This window comes from Hylobates moloch, unplaced genomic scaffold (assembly GCF_009828535.3).
Source record: "Hylobates moloch isolate HMO894 unplaced genomic scaffold, HMol_V3 SCAFFOLD_3, whole genome shotgun sequence".
In the NCBI taxonomy this organism is placed as follows: domain Eukaryota; kingdom Metazoa; phylum Chordata; class Mammalia; order Primates; family Hylobatidae; genus Hylobates; species Hylobates moloch.
In genome coordinates this window covers 69879546-69900156 of record NW_026652278.1, presented here as the reverse complement: position 1 = coordinate 69900156, position 20611 = coordinate 69879546, and the positions used below count along the sequence as shown (strand labels likewise).

Here is a 20611-nt window from a genome sequence, read left to right as displayed (position 1 = left end):
TATTAGAGTAATCTGAATTAACTATATACTTAATTATACCAGTGAGTTTTATACTTTCATGTTTTCATGTTATTAATATGCATCTTTTCATTTAGCTTGAAGAACTCCCTTTAGCACCTGTAAGGCAGGTCTGGTAGTAATAAACTCCCTCAGCTTTTGCTTGAAAAAGTCTTTATGTCTCCTTCATTTCTGAAGTATAGTTTTACCAGATAAAGTATTCTTGGTTGGCAATTTTTAATATATTATTCCACTCTCGCCTGGCCTGCCAGGTTTCTCTTGAGAAATCTGCTGATAGATGCTCATAGATAACTACATTGATGTACATATCTCTCCCCAGATTTGCGAAGTTTTCAGCCTTATTTTATTACCTAATCTTTCTTTTTTTTTTTTTTTTTTTTTGAGACGGAGTCTTTCTCTGTCCCCCAAGCTGGAGTGCAGTGGCGTGATCTCGGCTCACTGCAAGCTCCGCCTCCCTGGTTCATGCCATTCTCCTGCCTCAGCCTCCTGAGTAGCTGGGACTACAGGCGCCCACCAACACGCCCGGCTAATTTTTTGTATTTTTAGTAGAGATGGGGTTTCACCGTGTTAGCCAGGATGGTCTCGATCTCCTGACCTTGTGATCCACCCGCCTCGGCCTCCCAAAGTGCTGGGATTACAGGCTTGAGCCACCGCATCCAGCCTATTACCTAATCTTTCTATATCTTTCTCTCTGTGTTCACCTTATAAGACTCCCATAATGTGAATGTTAGTTCTTTTGATGGTGTCCCATAATTTCTATGGATTTCTTCATTCTTTCTCATTGTATTTTCTTTTTTCTCCTCTGACTGGATATTTTCAAATGACCTATCTTCAAGTTCACAGATTTATTTATGCTGCTTGATCAAGTCTGCTGTTGATGCTCTCTATTGCATTTTTTATTTATTGTATTCTTCAGCCTCAGAATTTCTGTTTGGTTTATTTTATGATTTCTACTTTTTATTGAACTTCTAATTTTGTTCTTATATTGTTTTTCTGATTTCACTGAGTTGTCTGTGTTCTCTTGCATCTCACTGAGCTTTCTTAAAACAATTATTTTAAATTATTTGTCTAGCAATTCACAGATCTCCATTTCTCTGAGGTTAGTTACTGGAATATTATTGTGTTCTTTGGCAGTGTTACGTTTCCTTGATTTTTCATGTTCCTTGAAGTCTTGCATTGTTGTGGCATCTTCACATTTGAAGAAGCCTCCACTCTTTACCGGCTGGCTTTGGGAAAGAAATGACTTCACTCATGTGTTTCCTCCACATCTCTTGTTCCCTCTTAGGAGTGGCAAGATTCTTAAGATTGCATGCTTTCTCTATATTTTGCAAAGCTATCCAAGACTCTGAGGGTCTCTCCTTTGTTTTCCTTAGGTCAGTGCCCTGAAATGCTCAAGTTCATGTCCCTTCTCCCAATCCCACAGATTTGAGCTGGCTGTTTACGTGAGATATTTGCACCTGCTGTCTGCAGGGGCATGCCCAGGAATCCAGGTTGGGGGAAGAGTTGCAGAGCATTTGGGGTGCCCACAAGCCCAGTGGGGACCACAGGCAAGGCATCCCAAGTGGGTTCATGTGGAAGCTTCTTGACAAGGTCCACAGTGTTTAGTAGAGTCCCCAGACTCTCTTTCCTACTCCTAGCCTCTGCCACCCACTTAGCTTTGATGATCACCTCTGTATCCTGGTTGTGCAAAAAAGAAGTGAGCATCATCCTACATGGCTGTGGGAACCAAATGCTCACTCACTACACTCTCACTTTTCCTTACTGACAAAATCACAGGCCTATGGGGGTCTCTCTTGGGACTGAGCTGTGCCACCTTGTGGGAGGGGTGACATGAGTCTAATACAACTGTTCTTCTTACCCTTCTGAATGAGTCTATTCTTGGATTTGTTGCTCAGTGGTGTGCTGGAACTTGTCCATTGGATTTCTGAACTCCCACAAAGGTATTCTCATTGTGGATAGGAGACAAATGCAAAAAGCCCCTATTCTGCTATCTTGCTGACATCGCTCTACCTCCATGGTTTCTAATGAGAAACCAAGTGTATTAGTCTGTTCTCATGCTGTGAATAAAGACATACCCGAGGCTGAGTAATTTATAAAGGAAAGAGGTTTAATGGATTCACAGTTCCATATGGCTGGGGAGGCCTCACAATCATGGCAGAGGGCAAAGGAGGAGTAAAGTCACATCTTACATGGTGTCAGGCAAGAGCATATGTGCAGGGGAACTCTCATTTATAAAACCATCAGATTTCGTGAGACTTATTCACTATCACAAGAACAGTATGGGGAAACTCATTTAATTATCTCCACCTGGCCACACCCTTGACACATGGGTATTACTACAATTCAAGGTGAGATTTGAGTTGGGACACAGAGCCAAACCATATCACCAGCTACTATTCTAATTGTTTTCTCATATAGTTAAGGTGATTTTTTTTTTGATCTGTCTGCTTTCAAGATTTTTTACATTATCTTTAGTCTTCAGTAGTTTAATTATCATGTATCTTAACATGGATTTCTTTGGGTTTACCCTATTTGGATTTCACCCAGCTTCTTGAATTGTAGGTTTATGTCTTTTGACAAATAGTGATGGAAAGGTTTCCACCATTATTTCTTTTCAAACTTTTTTAGCCGCACTCTCTTTCTCCTTTCCTTCCTGGATTCTGGTATCCTGAATGTTAGGTATTTTGTTATATACCTGCATGTCCCTGAAACTGTGCTCATTTTTGATTTTTTTAGTCTATTTTATTTGTGTTGTTCAGATTGGGTAATATCCATATTTCCATATTCTAGTTTGCTGATTCTTTTCTCTCTCTTCCATTCCACTTCCCTCTGATCCCATCCACTTGACTTTTTATTTTAGTCATTGTATTTTTAGTTATAATATTTTCATTTGTTTTTTCCTTTTATATCCTATTTCTTGACTGAGGCTTTCTAGTTTGTCATTTGTTTCAGGAATGTTTGTTTTGTTTTGTTTGAGACAGGCTCTCACTCTGTCACCCAGGCTAGAGTACAGTGGTGTGATCTCAGCTCACTGCAGCCTCCACCTTCTGGGTAGCTGGGAGGCAGAGATGCTAAAATTATCTGACAGATTTGAAAGCAGCCATGATAAACATGCTTCCATAAGCAATTACAAATATTCCTGAAAGAGGCTGGGTGTGGTGTAATCCCAGCTGTTTGGGAGGCTCAGGCAGGCAGACCACTTGAGGCCAGAAGTTTGAGAACAGCCTGGCCAATATGGCGAAACCCCATCTCTACTAAAAATACAAAAAAAAAAAAAAAAATTAGCTGGGCGTGGTGGTGCACACCTGTAGTCCCAGCTACTTGGGAGGCTGAAGCCTCTCCCTCCATGGTTTCTGATGAGAAACCAACTGTATTAATCTGTTCTCACACTGCTAATAAAGACAAACCTGAGACTGGGTAATTTATAAAGGAAAGAGGTTTCTAAAGGAGGCCTCAGCCTCCCAAGTAGCTGGGAGGCGTGCACCACCACATCCAGCTATTTTTTTTTTTTTTTTTTTTTTTGTATTTTTAGTAGAGATGGGGTTTTGGCATATGGGCCAGGCTGTTCTCAAACTCCTGGCTGGCCTCAAGTGGTCCACCTGCCTCAGCCTCTCAAACAGCTGGGATTATACAGCACCCAGCCTGTTTCAGGAATGTTTGTAATTGCTTATGGAAGCATGTTTATCATGGCTGCTTTCAAATCTGTCAGATAATTTTAGTATCTCTGCCTCTTGGTGTGGATATTTATTGATTGTTGCAATGGTTAATATTGAGTGTCAATTTGATTGGATTGAAGGATGCAAAGTATTGTTCCCGGGTGTGTCTGTGAGGGTGTTGCCAAAGGAGATTAACATTTGAGTCAGTGGACTGGGAAAGGCAGACCCACCCCCAATCTGGGTGGGCACAATCTAATCAGCTGCCAGCATGGCTAGAATAAAAGCAGGCAGAAGAACATGGAAAGACTAGACTGGTTTAGTCTTCCAGCCTACATCTTTCTCCCATGCTGGATGCTTCCTGCCCTCGAACATCAGACTCCAAGTTCTTCAGCTTTGGGACTTGGAGTGGCTTCCTTGCTCCTTGGCTTGCAGATGGCCTATTGTGGGATCTTACCTTCTGATTGTGTGAGTCAATGCTCCTTAATAAACTCTCCTTTATATATACATCTATCCTATTAGTTCTGTCCCTCTAGAGAACCCTGACTAGAACAATTGTCTTTTTAAATTCAGTTTGACATCTTCCTAGTTTTTGAGAAGACTTTTTGGTTTTTTATTAAAACCTGAACATTTCATATTATGTTATGAGACCATGGGACTTTTCTAAACCTTCTGTTTTAACAGACTTTTTCTGACACTGCTCTGGTTGGGAGAGGGAGGAACACCACATCATTATTGCTGGGTGCAGGTAGTAGTCTAGTTTCTCCACTCAGACTCCATTGATACCTGAAGATGAGAGCTCCTCATTATTTACAGGAAGGGGCGGGACTTCCAGCTTCTCACATGGTCTGCACTAGACTGCAGGAAGATACTGCATTACCAGCTGATGAAAATGAAAGTCCTTGCTCCTTACTTAGCATTTTCTGATATCATTCTGGTAGGGTTTTGGAGTACTTTATTACAGACTTCCAAGGATTAAATATAAGCTCCTCACTTAGCCTTTGCTACTGGGAGTGGAGCCCTATGTTTTCTGTGGTGTTTAGCTAGAGTAGAATGATTATTGTCTGAAAGTTTCCTATCTTGCTAGGCTACCCTTTTCCTGATCCTTTGACTGGAAAGAGCAGCCTTTTTTGAGGTTTTATTTTGTTTTGTTTTTAGTCTATGCTCTTTGGCATTTCTGAGTTGCCAGCTTCTTTAGCTCCCAGCCTGGGATATATGAGACAAACGTAGAGAGCTCACCAGGTCATTTCTCAGGTCCCAAACGTCCCTTGAGTCCATTGAGTGTCTTTCTTCTTTTATCCACCCTTCAGAGTTTTCTAATATTTGTTTACATATAATGACCATGGTTTCTAACTATACTTAGAGAAAAGTAAGCCTACTTCATATTCCTCTAAGTGGAAGTTCTAGAATATAGATCTAAAGTACAAAATGCTCTTGATCTAATGGACATATTTTAGAGCACTGTATTCATAAATTTCAGAATTCATTTTCTTTTCAAGATGGACTATAAGACAACTCCCAAGAAATTTTAAAGTATAAAAATCATATGGAATGTGTCCTTTGACCATGATGGAATTAAGCTAAAAATCAATAACAAAAAGATAACCAGTACCTTACCTAACACTATATACAAAAGTTAACTCAAAATGAATTAAAGACCTAGACAAAAGTTAAAACTATAAAACTCTTAGAGGAAAAGATAGAACAAAAGCTTCATGACATTATATTTGGCAATTAGTTATTAGATATGACACCAAAGACATAGGCAACAAAATAAAAAATATAGTCATCTCTCAGAGATAATGTGAGTTCAGCGCCAGACCACCATGATAGAGCAAACGTCACAATAAAGCAAGTCACATGAATTTTCTGTTTCCCAGACATATAAAAGTTATGTTCAAATTATACCGTAGTCTATTAAGTGTGCAATAGCATTATGTCTTAAAAACAGTGTACATACCTTAACTTAAAAACACTTTATTGCTAAAAAATGTTAATGATCTTCTGAGCCTTCAATGAATCATCATCTTTTTGTTGGTGGAGGGTCTTGCCTCGATGTTGATGGCTGGTGACTGATCAAGGTAGTGGTTGTTGAAGGATGCAGTGGCTGTGGCAATTTCTTAAAATAAGATAATAATGAAGTTTGCTGCATCAATTGACTCTTCCATTCATGAAAGATTTATCTGTAGCATGTAATGCTGTTTGATAGCATTTCACCCACAGTAAAACTTCTTACAGAGCTAGAGTCAATTCTCTCTAAACCTGCTCCTGCTTTATCAACTAAGTTTACGAAATATTCTGAAGCTTTGTTGTCATTTCAACAATGTTCACAGCATCTTCACTGAGAGTAGTTTCCATCTCAAGAAACCACTTTCTTTGCTCATCCATAAGAAGCAACTACTCAGCCAGGCACCGTGGCTCATGCCTGTAATCCCAAGACTGAGAGGCTGAGGCAGGCGGATCATTTGAACTCAGGAGTTCGAGACCAGCCTGGGCAACATGGTGAAACAGCATCTCTACCAAAAATGCAAAAAATTAGCCAGGTGTGGTGGCATGCACCTGTGGTCCCAGCTACTCAAGAGGCTGAGGTGGGAGGATCACTTGAGCCCAGGAGGCAGAGGTTGCAGTAAGCCAAGATCACACCACTGCACTCTGGCCTGGGTGACAGAGTGAGACCCCCATCTCACAAAAAGAAAGAAAGAAAGAAAGAAGCAACTACTCATCCTATCTGTTCAAGTTTTATGATGAGATTGCAGCAATTCAGTCATACGTTCGGGCTCCACTTCTAATTCTAGTTCTCTTGCTATTTCTACCACATCTGCAGTTACTTCCTCCACTGATGTCTTGACACCCTCAAAGTCATTTATGAGATCAGATGAGGGTTGAAATCAACTTCTTCCAAACTCCTATTAATGCTGATATTTTTACCTCCTCCTATGAATCACAAATGCTCTTAATGGCATCTAGAATGATGAATCCTTGACAGAAGATTTTCACTTACTTTGCCCAGATCCATCAGAAAAATCACTATCTCTGGCAGCTATAGCGTCTCAAAATGTATTTCTTGACTATTAAGACTTGCAAGTTGAAATTGCTCCTTAATTCATTGGCCAAAGAATGGTTGTTGTGTTAGCAGGCATGGAAACATTAGTCTCTTTGTACATCTCCATCAGAGTTCTTGAGTAACTAGATGCATTGTTAATGGACAGTGATTTTTAAAAGAAATCTTTTTTTCTGAGCAGTAGGTCTCAATAGTGGGCTTAAATTATTCAGTAAACTATGCTGTAAACAGATGTGTTGTCTTGCAACTTTTCCATGTAATGAAAATAAAGGCAAAAAAAAAAAGATGTGCTGTGACCCAGGATTTGTTTTTCCATTTAAAGAGCACAGGCAGAGTAGATTTAACATAAATCATTTTTTTCCTTGCCTCTCTTCAGCATAGCATAATTCCTTTGTTTAAAGACAGGGTCTTGCTATGTTGCACACACTGGAGTGAAGTGGCATTATCATAGTTCACTGCAGCCCCTTAACTCCTAGGCTCAAGTGATCCTCCTGCCTCAGCCTCCCAAGTAGCTGGGACTACAGGCATGTGCCACCATATCTCGCTATTTTTTTTTATTTTTTGTAGAGATGGGGTCTTGCTATGTTGCCCAGGCTGGTCTTGAACTCCTGACCTCAAGTGATCCTCCCGCCTCAGCCTCCCAAAGTGCTGGGATTATAGGCATGATCCCACCATGCCTGGCCTGGCATAATTCTTAAGGGCTCTAGGATTTTCAGAAAGGTAAATGAACATTGGCTTCAACTTAAAGTCACCAGCTGCATTAGTCCCTAATGAGAGAGTCAGCCTGCCTTTCCTTTGAAGCTTTGAAGCCAGACGTTGACTTCTCTGTCTATGAAAGTCCTAAATGGCATCTTTTTCCATTAGAAGGCTGTTTCATCTATGTTGAAAATCTGTTGTTTAGTGTAGCCACTTTCACCAATTGTCTTAGCTTGATCTTCTGAGTAACTTGCTACAATTTCTTGATCAGGACTTGCTGCTTCACCTTGCACTTCTATGTTTTGGAGATGATGGCTTCTTTCCTTAAACCTCATGAGCCAGACTCTCCTGGCTTCCAACTTTTCTTCTGCAGCTTCCTTACCTCTTTCAACCTCCATAGAATGAAGGGAGTTAGAGCCTTTCTCTGGATTAGGCTTTGGCTTCAGGGAATGTCATGGCTTCTTTGATCTTCTACCCAGACTAGTAAACTTTCTTCATATCAGCAATAAGGCTGTTTCACTTTCTTATAATTCATATGTTCACTGGAGTAGCACTTTTAATTTCCTTCAGGAACTTTTCTTTTGTATTTACAATGTGGCTAACTATCTGGTGCAAGAGGCCTAGCTTTCAGCCTATCTTGGCTTTTGATGTGGCTTCCTCACTAAGCTAAATCATTTCTAGCTTTTGATTTAAATGGAGAAGTGTGCGGCTCTTTCTTTCACTTGGACACTTTGAAGCCAGTGAAATTTCAGGCCTAATATTGAAATTAGCCTAATTTGAATTGGCCTAATATTGAAATTGGCCTAATTTCAATATTGTTGTGTCACAGGGAATAGGGAAATCCAAGGACAGGGAAAGAGACAGGAGAATGGCCAGTTGGTGGGGCAGTCAGAATGCACACAACATTCATCGATTAAGTTCACCATCTTACAAGTGCGTGGTTCACGGTGCCTAAAACAATTACAATAATAACACCTAAGATCATTGATCACAGATCACCATAACAGATACAATAAGAATGAAGAAGTTTGAAATACTGTAAGAATTACCAAATTGTGACACAGAGACACGAAGTGAGCACATGAACACATGCCGTTGGAAACGTGGTTCTGATAGGCTTGCTTGATGCAGGGTTGCCAAAAATTTTCAATTTGTAAAAAACACAACACATTCAAAACACAATAAAACAAAGCGCAATAAAATGAGGTATGCCTATACACAAATTCAACATCATGAAAATTAAAAACTTTTATGCATCAGACAGCATCATCAACAAAGTAAAAAGGTAGCCTATGGAATGGGGAAAATATTTACAAGTCATGTATCATATTAGAGATTTATATCCAGAATATGTAGAGAACTACTAAACTCAACAACAAAAATATCAGACAAACCAATTCAAAAATGAACAGAGGACTTGAATAGACATTTTTCCAAAAAAGAAGATATATAAATAGTCAATAAGTATATGAAATGACACTCAACACCACTAATCATTAGGGAAACGCAGATCAAAACCACAATGAGATACTACCCTCACACCCATTAGGGTGGCTGCTATTTTTTAAAACCCAGAAAATTAAAAATTTTTGGCAAGGATGTGGAGAAATTGAAACCCTTGTGCACTGTTGGTGAAAAGTAAAATGGTAGGGCCACTATGGAAAACATTAAGGCAGTTTCTCAAAAAATTAAAAATAGAACTACCACATGACCTAGCAATTCTTCTGCATATATGCACCAAAGAATTAGAAGGAGGATCTTGAAGAGATATCTGTACACCCATATTAATAGCAACATTATTCACAACAGCTAAAACATGGAAGCAATCCAACTGTCCACTTATCCATTTATGATGAATAAATGAATAAACAACATGTGGTATATCCATACAGTGGAATATTATTCAGCCTTAAAAAGGAAGACAATTCTGACACATGCTACAACATGGATGAACTTTGAATATGTTATGCTAACAGAAATAAACCATGAATAGACACAAAAAGTCACAAAATGATAAATAATGTATGATTCCCCCTCTATGAAGTACCTAGAGTAGTCAGATTCATAGAGACAGAGAGGAGAAAGGTGGTTGTCAACAGCTGGGGAGACTGGAAAGTTACTGTTTAAAGCTTATAGTTTCAGATTTGTAAGCTTAAAAGAACTTTGAAGATGGATGGAAGTAATGGCTGCATAACAATATGAATACTTAACACTACTTAACTGTATAGTACTTAAAATGGTTAAGATGGTAAATTTAATGTTATTTATATTTTACCGAAATAAAAAAACCTGTATTAATAAAAGATAGTTAATCCTCAAATATCTAGAAATTAATTATATACTTTAAAATAAAAGTAGAAAACACAATGTGATCACGTGATCTCTACCAGTATGTTACACTTCTTATTTGACAACATGTATAAAGACATTTTTTAGTGAAATGGTGCTTTATACAGTAAAGGCCTTCTTATTCCATACAACTTGGATTTGAATTTGGTTGATTTATCAAAAAAGTCTGTTAATTTGTTACAGAATAGGGAAGGAGCCTTTTTGGTTTTACATGAATAGTCTCTGAAAAAATAAATAGGAAACTGACATCATTCGCTACCTTTAGGGAAAGGAATGAGGAAGATGCTTACTCAGAATGATAAAATTTATAACAATATTTTGATAGTGATAGCAAACGGATAATATTTATGATAATATTTTTAAATATTTAAAGTAAGTTAAAGCAGCGTAATCTTACACATTTTCAGTTAAAGTATACAATTATGCATTCATCTAGCCATCTTTTCATCTAGACCTAAGACCTTTTCTCCCCTCATAGTTCCACTGTTTGGATTTCTACATAGCTTTTCCTACAGAAAAACTAAACCTTTAATGAGTCATCTGTGAGTTCTGGTTTTGTATTCTTTAAGGCATAGTAAGAATTTAAAAATAATCTTCATGCAGAATCCTTTACATATGGAAATTCCTTCTGGATATTTGTGATTTTTTTCTCCAATCTTTTCTAGTTTTCATAGCACTCTAAATTCAAAATAGTATTTTTGCTACTTGTCTTTATTGAGACTTTCTAAAACATTGTATCTAGTTAACATAGAAAATATTTATTTCTGGATATAGTTAAATTTTATTATTTACATGATCTTTAAACAAATTATTAAAATGACAAGTACAACTGACATAAGCAGGTTTAGGAACATACACAACTGATTTGTAGTAGCATCCAGCCCAACTGGTGGACATATTGAGAGTAGTAAACCAGTCACAAGTGTTTATTGTACTAAAGGCATCACTCCGTATGTTTTACAGAGAGAATGAAGAAATATTTAAAAGGAGGTCAATTAACAGAGCTTCTACTGTACATTTGGAGATCATGATATTTTCACTAATAACTAAGTTTACTAAATGAGAGTCTCACTGGGCCTGCTTTAATGAATAATGATACACATTAGTAACTAGCAAGATGAATTTGAAGAAAATATTAGAGGCTTTAGACAAAGTAAGGTATTTTAAATAGTTTAAATATATTCTCTGCAATCTTGTTTATGCTGTTCACCTGATAAACAAAGACCAAAAAAAAACAAACCAGTGACCAAAAAGAACAACCAAACCTGTCTGTAAAGATTTAGTCAGGTTGCTTTGGCCAAAAGGCGTGGTGGCTCACGCCTGTAATCCCAGCACTTCAGGAGGCCAAGGCAGGCAGATCACTTGAGACCAGGAGTTCGAGACCAGCCTGGCCAACATGGTGAAACCCCATCTCTACTAAAAATACAAAAATTAGCCAGGTGTGGTGGCACACGCCTGTAATCCCAGCTACTCAGGAGGCTGAGGCAGGAGAATTGGTTGAACCCAGGAGACAGAGGCTGCAGTGAACTGAGATTGTACCACTGCACTCCAGCCTGGGTGACAGAGCAAGACCCTGTCTCAAAACAAAAAAAAAAGATTTAGCCACTGCCATCCAGCATAGTGAAAGGATCCTTGGCCTTCAGTAGGCTATAACCTTGGGAGGGTAAGGGCCAGTTGTGCCTTGCTTACCATAACATTCTCACCCTCTAGCACACTATCTGACACAAGTGGGTGATCAAATACTGCTTAAATGCATTCATGGATAAATGAGTGAATGAATGCTTGAAGAAAAGTGTAGAACCTACATTCAACACTAGAGTGTCTACTCACTCCAGACAGAGACAGGCGTGAATTAAGAAAGAATCAGGAGCAGGGCCAGGACAGGGCAAGAGTGAGGCAAGAGCAGTTCAGCCTGGACAGGCCCACTCTGCTCGCCTTATCCTGGCTTTACATGGTACAATGTGGATCCAACAGCCTTGCTGTCCACTATCCCAATCCTCCCTGAAGCAGACCCTCACTCAATCCTTATTTACATCACTAAGGTTGCCCAGAACCACTTTCCAACTATATGTGGGATCAGTTAGACTGGGGCAGAAACCACAATAAACAAATTGTGACATACACCTGGCCCTGGACTCATGCAGTTGTTTCTCTCACCTGAAGTTCTCCCCTAGCCTTCCCACCTCTTTCAAGGCAGAGCCAAGCAGCCACCTATGAAATGGCTTGGAGGAGGGGCATTGCCCAAGTCTGTTTTGACCAGATTCTTTCTATTGGAAATTTGAACTGAAAATATGGAGGACAAAGGTGTTTAGTAAGTAACAGAACTAGAGGCTCTGAAAATACACCAAGGGCCTTCTGACTTCTCACATAATGGAGTTTGGAGGTCTACAAAACTTCTTCCCAGAAAGCAAGGACGAAGCTGAACAAAATTGTCAAAAACCACTTCAGCACTCTAGTATTCTACCAAAGGGATACAAAAACTGAGAAATATTTTTAATGAAGACTACTAAACTTTAGGTAAGAACAATATGAGTCAATAGCTGCCCACACCCCATGTCCCTAACCCCAGCTCCTTCCAGCACCATGACAACCAGCAGCTTTGCCATTGATAATGGAAAGGACACACTTGGTTTAGAGCACTGTCAGATAAGTGATCTCAATGGCAAGCAAACAGGAAGGACCAGTGGCTCCATCAATCTGAGGTTGCAGTTCCATTTCAGCTAAGCAAAGGACTGATGGACTAGAGGGGATTTATCAGGAAGTTTTAAAAGGTAAAACTTAAGCCACAGGGGATTCCTCACATATCCTGGGTTAGCCAGAGGCTGTGTGTATGTATACTAGACACCAAAGAGGACCAAAGGTACCTACACATCCCTGGCCAACAGAGCCTGTGCGTATGTGCAAAGGAGATGTAAAGAAATATTAAGGGTACCCACATATCTGTAATTAGCATTCTAGAAGAAGAGTAGAGAGAATGAAACAGAAAAAGTATTTGAAGATAAAATGGCCAAAATCTTCCCAAATATAACTTTACACATCTAAGAAACTCAATAAACCCCAAGTAGGATATATAAAAAGAGATCCACACCTAGATCCACAGAGTAAAACTTTTGAAAGCCTAAGACAAAGAAAAACTCTTGAAAGCAGAAATAGAAAAACAAATCACCACGTATGGAAGAACAACAATACAATGCACAGCTAACTTCTCATCAGAAACAATGGAGGCCAGAGACAATGGAATGACATATTTAAAGTGCTACATGAAAAGAAAAATGTTCAACTAAAAATTCCATATACAACTAAAATAATCCTTCAACATGGAAGGGAAATAAAGATGTTCACAGATAAACAAAGACTGAGATTATATGTTGCTAGCATGCCTTACAAGAAATACTAAGTAAAGTCCTTTAGGCTAAACAGAAATGACCCCACATGATAACTCTACAAAAAGAAACAAAGAGTGCCAGAAATGATATATATGTTAGTAAATATAAAAGACTCTTTCTGTATATTTTTTCTCACTTCTTTTCTTAGCTTCTTTTTAAAATGCAAGATTGCAATAAAAAATAATTATAACACTGTATTATTAGGTTTATAACATATTTAGATGTAATATAAATGACAACAGTATAGAGGAGAAGGGAAGAAAAGGAGATGTATTGGAGCAAAGTTTCTATATTTCACCAGAATTAAAGTAGCATTTTTCTGAAATAGATCGTGATAAATTAAATGCAATTGTAATCACTGGAGCAACCACTGAGAAAATAAAATGAAGATAGTTGAAATTGTTACTTTTTAACTAAAAATATGATTATTCAACATAAAATAAGGCAGTAAAAGAGAAACAAAAAAGACATTAAGCAAATACAAAACAAATAGAAATGGCCAGGCATGGTGGCTCACACCTGTAACCCCAGCACTTTGGGAGGCCAAGGTGGGTGGATTGCCTGAGCTCAGGAGTGTGAGACCAACCTGGGTAACATGGTGAAACCCCATCTCTACTAAAATACAAAAAATTAGCTGTGTGTGGTAGCACATGCCTGTAGTCCCAACTACTCAGGAGGCTGAGGCATGAGAATTGCTTCAACCCAGGAGGCAGAGGTCGCAGTGAGCCAAGATCACACCACTGCACTCCATCCTGGGCAACAGAGCAAGGCTCTGTCTCAAAAAAAGAAAAGAAAAGAAAAATGGCAGGTGTTAACCCAGCCACATCATTAATCACATAAAAAGGGAATAGACTAAAATATACATTCAAAAGGCAGAGATTGTCAGACTGGATGAAAAAGCAAGATCCAACCAAATGCTGTCAACAAGACACAAAAATAGGAAGAGATATCCTAAGCAAACAGTAACCATAAGAGAGCTAGAGTGGCTATATTACTATCAGACAAAATAGATTTTAATATAAGAAATGTTATTAGAGAGGCCAGGTGTGGTGGCTCCCACCTTTAATCCCAGCACTTTGGGAGGCCCAGGGGGGTGGATCATGAGGTCAGGAGTTCCAGATCAGCCTGGCCAACATAATGAAGCCCCATCTCTACTAAAAATACAAAAATTAGCAGAGTGTAGTGGCATGCGTCTGTAGTCCCAGCTACTCGGGAGGCTGAGGCAGGAGAATCACTTGAACCCGGGAGGTGGAGGTTGCAGTGAACTGAGACCGCACCATTGCACTCCAGCCTGGGTGACAGAGTGAGACTCTGTCTCAAAAAAAAAAAAAAGAAAGAAAGAAAAGTTATTAGATGTTGCAGGAAGTCAGGGACCCTGAACAGAGGGACCAGCTGAAGCCATGGCAGAAGAACGTGGATTGTGAAGATTTCATGGACATTTATTAGTTCCCCAAATTAATACTTTTATAATTTCTTATGCCTGTCTTTACTGCAATCTCTAAACGTAAATTGTGAAGATTTCATGGACACTTATGCACAAATTGTAATGTGTTTGAAAAAGAAACTGGCACCTTGAAAAAAAAAAATACCACCTTCTTCTTCTTCTTCTTCTTCCTTCTTCTTCTTCCTTCTTCTTGCCAGGCTGGAGTGCAGCGGCATGATCTCGGCTCACTGCAACCTCCCTGCCTCGGGCTCCCCTGATTCTCCTGCCTGGGCCTGCTGAATACCTGGGAGTGCAGGCGCACACCACCACGCCTGGCTGGTTTTTGTATTTTTGGTGGAGATGGGGTTTCGCCGTGTTGGCCAGGCTGGTCTCCAACTCCTGACCTCAAGTGATCTGCCCGCCTCGGCCTCCCGAAGTGCTGGGATTACAGATCGAGTCTCACGCACTCAATGCTCAGTGTTGCCCAGGCTGGAGTGCTGTGGCGTGATCTCGGCTCGCTACAACCTCCACCTCCCAGCCGCCTGCCTTGACCTCCCAAAGTGCTAAGATTACAGCCTCTGCCCGGCCGCCACCCCATCTAGGAAGTGAGGAGTGTCTCTGCCCAGCCGCCCATCGTCTGGGATGTGAGGAGCGCCTCTGCTATTGGCCCTGGCAAACCAAGGTTATTCTGGATGGAAATAGCCTTGAAATGGTGACACGTATATGAACGTATCTGATTTTTTTTCCCCGTATAATTCTTACTTTGTGCATTTGATATTCAGTTGTGTTTGTAATCACGGAAAAATAAAAGCATATATTTTCTTTAAAAAAATAAAATAAAATAAAATAAAATAAAGAACAGGATAACAGCAAGTTTCAGGGAACAAGAGAGATAAACTTAAACTCTGACTGCCGGTGAGCCAGGAGGAACAGAGCCATATTTCTCTTCTTTCAAAAGCAAATGGGAGAAATATCGCTGCATTCTTTTTCTCAGCAAGGAATGTCCCTGAGAAAGAGAATGCACCCCTGAGGGTGGGCATCTAAAATGGCCCCTTGGGTGTAGCCATCTTCTATGCTAGAGACTGTAGGGATGAAATAAGCCCCAGTCTCCCATAGCACTCCCAGGCTTACTAGGATGAGGAAATTCCTGCCTAATAAATTTTGGTCAGACCGGTTGCTCTCAAACCCTGTCTCCTGATAAGATGTTATCAATGACAATGGTGCCCGAAACTTCATTAGCAATTTTAATTTCACCCCGGTCCTGTGGTCCTGTGATCTTGCCCTGCCTCCATTTGCCTTGTGATATTCTATAACCTTGTGAAGCACTTGATCTCTGTGACCCACACCCTATTCATACACTCCCTCCCCTTTTGAAAATCACTAATAAAAACTTGCTGGTTTCACTGCTCGGGGGGGCATCACGGAACCTACCGACATGTGATGTCTCCCCCGGATGCCCAGCTTTAAAATTTCTCTCTTTTATACTCTGTCCCTTTATTTCTCAAACTGGCCAGTGCTTAGGAAAATAGAAAAGAAAGCACGTGAAATATCGGGGGTGAATTCTCCCCGATATCTGGCTGAATTTCCCCCGATAATTAGAGACAAAGGATGTTTCATAAAATTGTAAATATATTAGGAAATACCAATTATAAATATATATGCACTGAACAACAGAACCCCTAAATACATAAAGCAAAAACTCATGAAATTGAAAGGAGAAATAGATAATTCGACAGTAATACTCAGAGATTTCAATAGCTCACTCAGTAAATGCAGAAAAAACACCTGACAAAATCCTGTGCAAATTCATGATTTAAAAAAAGTTATGGGGGACAACTGGATATCCATATGCAAAACATAAACTTAAACTCTTACCTCATACCATACACAGAAATTAACTTCAAATAGATCACATTCAAAAAGTTAAACAAGGCTGAGCATGGTGACTCACAACTGTAATCCCAGCACTTTGGGAGGCTGAGGCAGGTGGATCAACTGAGGTCAGGAGTTCGAGACCAGCCTGACCAACATGGTGAAACCTCATGCCTACTAAAAACACAAAATTAGTTGGGCATGGTGGCACATATCCGTAATCCCAGCTACTTGGGAGCCTGAGACAGGAGAATCACTTGAACCTGGGAGGTGGAGGTTGCAGTGAGCCAGAAATCCCACTCCTACATATATACCCAAAAGAACTGAAAACATGGCCACATAAAAACTTGTACATAAAACATCACATGGTAAATAGTTGGGGAGAAGCTGGGATGAGAATTTGTCTTAAAAATGAAATAAAGGAGGATAGGAGGTACTGGGGTAATGAATGTTATGTTTCTTGACCTCTTTATGGGCTGTAGTTTGTGAAAATTCATTGAGCTGTACTTTTGTGATATATGCACTTTTGTGTATGTATTTCATATCACAATAAAAAGTTTCTTAAATGACATGGGCCTAGCAAGGGCCATGAATGAGCCAATTAACGAGTTACAGAAGCTGAGAAGCTCAGCTGTGCAGCTGCTCTTGGGTCTCTGTGAGATTTTCTGCCTTCCTTATTGCCACCATTTTACAGTAATAACCATTTCTAGAGCTAGCCTGAGCAAGTTTCTGTTTCTTACTATAAAAGAGCCTCATTAGTACATCCACAAATACAGCTACTGAAATGAATGAAATCCACAAATACACCTCCAGAAGGGCAGGGGATTTTGTACATTGCTAAATCCCCAGTGTCTAGAACAATATCTGTCACATAGTAGGTTCTTAATTTACATTTCTTGAATGAGTAAACGAATGAGCAGAGGAATAGCTGTAGAGGAAGGAAGGTGTAGAGCAAGAGACTTGCAAACACAGACATTTTTCAATGCAGCCTGACCAGAGTCAGGGGTGGGGGTCAGAGGATGAATACTGCCTCCTGGGAATGTCAGGAAAATGTCACAGAGGAGGAGACCTGAGAGCTGGGTCTTGAAGGATGAGTAGGAGTTTGCCAGGGAAAGAATACAGGAGAGTAGGATAGACAGAAATAGACACAGATAAAATCACACTGTTCTGAAAGAGGCTGGCATTCTTGGGGACCCTAAGAAGGCTCATGTGGCAGAAGGGCAAGGTCACAGTTGAGGATAAGTGAGAGATAAGGCTGGAGAGAGAAGCTGGAGATAGATGGAGAGGGTCACCTATTCCCAGCCAAGACATTGCAACTGACTCCCGTAGAAATCACAGCCAGGAGAGAATTTTCAGCAGGGGTCAAATTGGCATTTTTAGGAAGCTCACTTTGGCTGAGGCAAGGAGAGTTCCTCCTCTGAGTTCATGGGCCATCTCCTCTGTTGGTATCTACACGTCCTCTCCTCTATGTCTCTCTCTTTCTCCACATTCTCTTCTCTCTCTCCCTCCCCCTGCCCCATGTTTTCATATCTAGATATCTCTTTTCTGCCTGTGGATTTCTTTCCATTTTTCTCTCAAGACATCACTCCTTGAAAATGTCCCTCAACCCCTTCCAGCTTACTTGTGCCCAAACAGCTTCGATTCCATCTTCAGGACTCATTCATCTCCACCAGGCTGGAGTCCTTCATAAAGAAGTAACACAAGATTTCATCTTGAACAACAAGCTCTTCCGGGCTTCACCAGTTACAGATGAGAAGCCTGGAGGAAGGGAAGTGTCTGAGCCACCCTCTACTTGGCCCAGAAAGAGTGAGCCACCACCCTCCAAGACCTGCATGGATCCAATGAAGCAGAAACAGCATGCTCTCCTCTCAGGCATCCTGATGCCACTCACAACGTGAAAGGGGCCAATGGCTCAGAAGCCACTGCCCTTCCGGTCTCCTCCAGCAAATCCTAATGCCCAGTTCTCATGCCAATGACCTTCAGCTCTGAAATGCTTCCTGGCATCTACCCATCCTCCCAGGGGCTGGACAACCAGGTCAGGGAGAAAACAGCCCCTCTACCATGCTGAGACAGGGACCCCGCTCCAGGACAATTCTCTTCCCTGAGACAAGAGGGTCAAACAGCGCTCCTAGACATGACCTCAGAGATGTGCAGCCAGGGCCCTGGCCCAATTTATCACCACGGGGCTACAATTAGGTTTGTTAACATACAGTCGAGTGTAGTCTTGTTGACTAGGAACTTAATCACATTACTATTGAGTTCCTGTACGCATTGCTCGGGGTGACTGTTTTACTTGCAGAGTTATAGCCAAGCCCAACGGGAAGAAATTAGCTTTGGACACAAGTTTGGAGGGGGGATCTTTTTCCTCCTGAGTTTGTCTCTCTCTCTCTCCCCCCTTCCATGTGAAAATATTTAGCAAACAGTGACAATGATGAAAAACAGTAGGAAACAAAATGTTCTACATTAGTATAAAACATGAAAAATGCAGAAGGACCCTTAGCGGTACAACATGTGTTATGCTGGCTGGCAGTCCATTAGCTCTGATAGACATTTCACTTACCTAAGTCAAATATAACAGTCGAGTATTCATTAATATAAGAAGGGGCTGTGGAATCAGAGCTACCATCTGGCTGGGCCGACAGAATAATCTACAACTCATGATTAGGTCTAAGGAGTGGGGTTTCACTTTAATCTTTCTCATTGCTCGAAATTTCCATCTGCGCAGTTCGGCACATCATTTTTCTTCAAGACAAATGTGCTGTTTTTCATGTTCCAAAATTAGATCAGAAGAAAACGATTAATCATGTCACGGCCTGGGAAAGGAAACAAAGCTCCGATACTCTCCTGCTCTCGCTCCCAGCTCCCGCCCCTCCCTGGCCCTGGACGGTTGCAAGTTTCGCTTTTCCCCCCCTCAACCTCTGGGTCTGCAGCACAACTTTGGGAGAGGCCGCTGCCCGCCGGGAGGAGGAGGGCGGGACTGCAGGGAGAGGCGTGGGGGCGCCCTGGGGCCCACGACGGGGCGCGCCCCTGCCTCCTCCCGCCACCTCTCCCTGGGGTCGCCCAGGCGGGCCCGCCCCGCGCCGTGCCGCCTGCCCCCCGAGTCGGAGTCGCGGGCCCGGCGTGACAGGAAGGGCCCGGAGCCCGCCTCCCGCGCGTCCCCTCCCGGTCGCCGCGGCCCTGTCTGTCAGGCAGCTCGCAAGTCATAACAAATCCCTGGCGCGGGCTGAAGCTGAGCATTTGCCGGAGCGTCATGGGGATGATGAATGACCCGTAGGCCTTTGAAGTGCTCTGCCAGTTCAGCTGGGTCCGCGGTGCTGACAGAGAAATATACACAACAGCGTAACCAATAATGAGAACATTAAACATTCCTGCGCCGTGACAGGCTGACAGAAAAACCCGGGCCCGCATCAATCATCGCGCAGATAGAACCCTGACAGGCGGCCCCTCGCTGACACCCCCTCCGCGCGCCCTCCCGGGCCTCCCCTTCTTCCTCTCCCGGGTCTCCCCTCTTTCTTTCTCTCCGGGCTCCCCGCCGCCCCTCCTCTCCTTCCCCACCCCTCCTCTCTCTTCCTTCCCCGCTCGCTCGGCTCAGTGTCCTCCCCCTCCGCCCTGTCCCCTGCCCCTGCGCGACTGCCTTCAGGGCCTCTCAGAGGTCAAGTGAGGTCTGGGCCACGTCCGTTCTGTGAGGCTGCCCGTGCCTGAACAGTGAAGAGATGCCACCCCAGAGTGAGAAGACTGCAGTCTTTGAAATTCAGCGTTAATAATTTGTGACTTTTCACCTATGCAAAAAAATAATAATAATACAATCACTTATATGAAACCTCATGTGGAACAAGAATCGAAGGTCGAACGCCAGTCCCTCAGGGAAAGGGAGCTCCAGGGGAACCCTGTCCGCCCTCTTCTTTGGGCGAGGGTCTTTCGGAGTGTCTTCCTGTGTGACTTTGGCAAGGGATCCTTTTCTTTGTGCCAGCCCCAGCCTCGGCCCCTTTCGTTTCAGCTAGATTTATCTGACTGAGATCTGATGTCTGGTCTGTCTGAAAGGGAAAAAACAGAGGAGAAACACAAAGATCTCTTCCTTTTCCTCCACCAGGAAATGAGATCTGCTCAGATAAGGCATGTGGGACGGACTCTCACCCCCTTCCCAAAGGAGATG

The 20611-nt window shown here is 41.6% G+C and overlaps 1 long non-coding RNA gene across 2 annotated transcripts in view; it reads right to left on the bottom strand.

Annotated features, from left to right (window-relative positions):
* LOC116478981 (uncharacterized) overlaps nucleotides 1-18347 on the bottom strand; it is a 65458-nt gene extending 47111 nt beyond the window's left edge. For both annotated transcript variants that reach the window (XR_004250906.1, XR_009212574.1), the window contains exon 1: nucleotides 18080-18347. This is a non-coding gene — a long non-coding RNA (uncharacterized LOC116478981). The remainder of the gene's footprint in view (nucleotides 1-18079) is intronic.
* Between the last annotated feature and the right edge of the window lie 2264 nt (nucleotides 18348-20611).